The following is a 5,000-nucleotide window of genomic DNA, read 5'->3' as shown; positions in this document are numbered from 1 at the left end:
CAAATTATTCATAATATTTAAGCACAACTTTTGAAGCTATTCAATTATTCATCTACTTCATTCAGCAAAATATTAAATGGATTTTTAAGAATTACAACGAATTTATCGTTTGAAACACACGATTTTCATACGATTTTAATGTTACTAACGGGCAAACATTTAATCATGAAAGCGAAATGACAGATCGGTAAAACTTCTTACTTTAAATACTAGCGCTCCGTTAAGGAGGGAACACAAAGATTACCCTGCCATTGGTTAACTCATTGAAATTCTTGCCAACCCAAAATCGGACTTGCTACTCAAAAAATAAAAGAGAACGAGCTGAACATATGAATAACCTCCCGGAAGATATCTAAGGAAAGTTTACAGACCATAATTGATTGCCAGCCATGGATGCTTCAGAAATCCTGCCACTAACGAAATTCTGAGACGTTCGACTCAGAGAGATTGAATTCTGGTAAAAGATGAGCCATGCTTACGCTTTCATCACCTGGGTTAGTACACAGAATGACATTAGATATGCTGCCTCTCTCCCTCTCTCTTAATATATATATACATACATATATATATATATATATATATATATATATATATATATATACTTATATAAACATAAATATAAATATATATATATATATATATATATATATATATATATTTATATATATATATATACATACATATATATATATATATATATATATATATATATATATATATATATACATATATATGTATATATACATATACATATGTATGTGTATAAAGATATATTCATATAAACATAAGTGTATGTGTACCTGTACATATACTGTACATATATGTATAATATATATATATATATATATATATATATATATATATCTATATATATATATATTTATATATAGTATTTATTTATTTGAAAATATGTAGATAGTTATATAAACACATGTGTATGTGTACTGTAAATATTTCAAGGATATATATATTCTCCTTATATATATTATATATATTAATATATATATATATATATACGTATATATATATATATATATATATACCATATTATATACCAATACTATATATATATATTGATTATAATATAGTATAAATATATATATATATATATATATATGAATAATACATTATATGAATATATGTAATAGCACCAACACAACACACACACAATATGAAAAACAATATATATATATAGTTATATATATAAGTAATCTATATATATAATAGTATATATATATATTGATTGATATATTGATATATATATCTATATGATATATAGTTTATAAATACATTATATATATATATTATATATATAATTTTATATATACCTTGTATATTATATTATATATATATATATATATATATATATAAATATATATATACAATTTAAATTATAATAATATATAATATATATATAATATATATTATCATGATATATATATATATATATATATATAATATCTCTTATAAATAATATAGTAGCATCTATACATATATATATATATATTACTAACATATATATATATATATATATATATTAGTATATATATATTTGTCGGATTAATATATATATATGTATTAGCTGTATTATATAACATATATATATTAGCATTGTATACATATATATATATATATAATATATTATATGTTATATATAAATATATATATATATATAGGTTGATTTATAATGAAACATATATATTCTATATATAATATATATATATACCTATATATAGTATATTTATATATACGCATATATATATATATAGTAACTATATATATATATTCTTTTATAAATATATATCATATAATATATATATAAACATTTAATATATATAATAGAATATATATATATATATATATATATATATATATATATAAGAAATATATATATATATATATAATAGTAAATATAATATAAAATCTATACGCATATATAATATATATATATATATATATATATATATATATTTAACCATATACATGTTTATATATTATATATACATGAAAGTAGAATCAAAGAATATATATATATATATATATATATTCAATATATATAATATTATATAAGTTATATATGTAAAGTATTATAAATGTATATATACTATATATATATATATACATTATATTAAAGCTATCATTATATATATATATATATATATATATATAAAACATAATTTTATATTATATAGTTAAATATATATCAGATATGATACATTTGATATCTATATATGTCTCATATAAATGTATATATATATACTTAATATATATAAATATATATCGAATAATATATTATATATATATATATATATAAGGTCTTCATATTTTCTATATATAAATATAAATAGTATATAAAACTATATATATATATAAAAATAATCTATTGTAAATATATATACATTTAATATATATATTAATAAATATATCTAATATATAAATAAATAACTAATATTTATATAATATTACTATAAATATAAACTATCTTATATATGTTTATTTATATTATAAAATTACTCACAAATAAAAACAAAACATATCATAAATACAATAAATATATATATATAAATGTTATATTAAATATATATATAACTATATTATATAATATCAAACAATATAAATAAAATATGTTATATATATATATCATTATTACTCTCTAAATATTTAATGAATATATATTACTATATATATAAGTGCAGAAGTATATATATATTATATATATACACTATATATATATATATATATATTCTATATAATATATAGTATCACTTAAATATATATATACATATATAATATATATGTATATATAATATATATGAATATATAAATAAGTTATCTATCTGAATTCTATCAATATATATAATATAATTAATATATATATATATATTATCACATATTGAATATAAGTCATATATAATTAAACATAAATCTATTTTATAAATTGATATATAATATATATATATATAATTATATATATATATTGTTATCTATAGTATTAATATACTAGTTATATATATATTTAAATATAATATATATCAATACTATGTTTTGATATATATTAGGTAATATATATAATGGACTATATATAAATATATATATTATGAGTATATCGTAATACATATACTATACATGCATATATAATTAGTATATATATAATATATTATATATATATATTATATATTAGCTATCTAAATATGGTAACATGAAACATCTCATCTGCTATATATCTAATAAAACTATAGTATATGCATATATACTTATACATTAAATAAGTATATGAAGTATGTAATATATTATTATATATATGAAGATATAGGGTCTATATAAATATATATATATGTAATCCACATAAAACCATACATATATAATATATATTACTATAAAGTATATATATATATATATATATATATATATACAAATACACGTAAATATCCATCAAACATATGTGTCTATACACTCTCTTCATACTCATCTATTATAGTTGCTCTCCTTATCTTCCCATTCTTTGCGTCTGGCGCACGAGGCGGGAATTTTACTCCAACCTTCTTTCCGTGTTATCTCTTATCCACACCTTTATTCGCGAAGAAAAGGGCCCTTTTTCCTTTCCCTCGAGGTGTGTCTTTTCTTCTGGGAGGAAGATATAAATTATCACACATGGACATGTCTTGCAAGTGTGTGCAGCAACGTGCGCTACGACCAGTTAGTCACGGCACGGCGACGCGGCCGGCCTTTGACGCCGCTGTCGTGTGAGTATGCTTTTTCTTATGTGCACGTTATTCAGGATCGTTCACTTGAAAAAATAAATCTGCGCTCTATGGAAATTGAATAATGCAACCAGAAAAAAACTTTGGAAAAAAACTTTTTCATAGAAAACGCACGTATTCCTGGACACACACGTCAACATGCAATTATGTATGAATTGATACACACAAGCGTCCTTTGTGTGTGTGTGCGTGTGTGTGTGTGTGTATGTGTATGTGTGTATGTGTGTTTGTGTGTGTTCATATATATATATATCTATATATGTAATGATATATCCGTTATATAGATATATATATTAGATATATAATACAAAAAATATATATCAATATGATGAATAATATATATATTATATATATATTTTATAATAGATATTGTAAGATTATTATTATGATTTTATATTGTGCAGAGACCTGTAAATATGATATTCTATGTGTCCCGACGGCACTCCAACTGCCTGATTCGCCGTTTTATCTTGGCTTCGCAGGATGTACTCGACGTATGAGTTGCCTAGGTATATAATCGTTTCATGCTTCTTGTACTCGCAGCTGTATATTTTATTTGATTAACAGGGTTTCGACTGTTGAACATGATTTAGTATTTTCATGTCATTTTACGGCCAATTAGCGCCTTTCCTAGTTAAATCGCTTATTAACTTCGTTGTAATTATCTGCTGATCACGCAGAAACAAGACCAATATGATCTGCGATAATCTTAGATTGTTAAGGTGTCCTTCCCTATTTTAAATCCTCTGTCTCCTGTCCCTCTAACTTCTTGCTAGTCTCTCCAGCCAAGCTTTAAACAAGCTTCGGTGAGATGGTGGTATCGCCCTGCTAACACCCTATTTTTATTGGTATTTTATTGGTTTTTTGCGGGATTTGAATGGTCGGCCTCTGTACCATCTCTATATAATATCCTCAAAGAAGCTGCAGTATATTTCTTCTACTCGTTGTTGACGAATTGCAGTCTAGTAACTGCAGATATCTGTACGATCGAATAGCCTTTGTCTCGATAATTCAACGAAGCCATACACGGGGGCTGCCTATCTTCGTTGTGTTTCTCCCTATCTGAGCTCGAGGTTGTGTGGATATGGTCTGTAGTGTAGAGACTCCGCTGCGGACACCTGCCTTGTTTGCACTAGGGTTTGTGTTTTGAAATCTAATGTAAGGTGATATGGAGTGTGATGATTTTTCGTTGAACAAATTATCGCTTATGAAAGGGAGGTTATCGGTCGGTAATTTTTC

Source organism: Penaeus japonicus, unplaced genomic scaffold (genome assembly GCF_977035675.1).
Source record: "Penaeus japonicus unplaced genomic scaffold, GWHDUDI00000001_assembly GWHDUDI00000014, whole genome shotgun sequence".
Taxonomy (NCBI): Eukaryota; Metazoa; Arthropoda; class Malacostraca; order Decapoda; family Penaeidae; genus Penaeus; species Penaeus japonicus.
Note: the sequence above shows the minus strand (reverse complement) of the source record.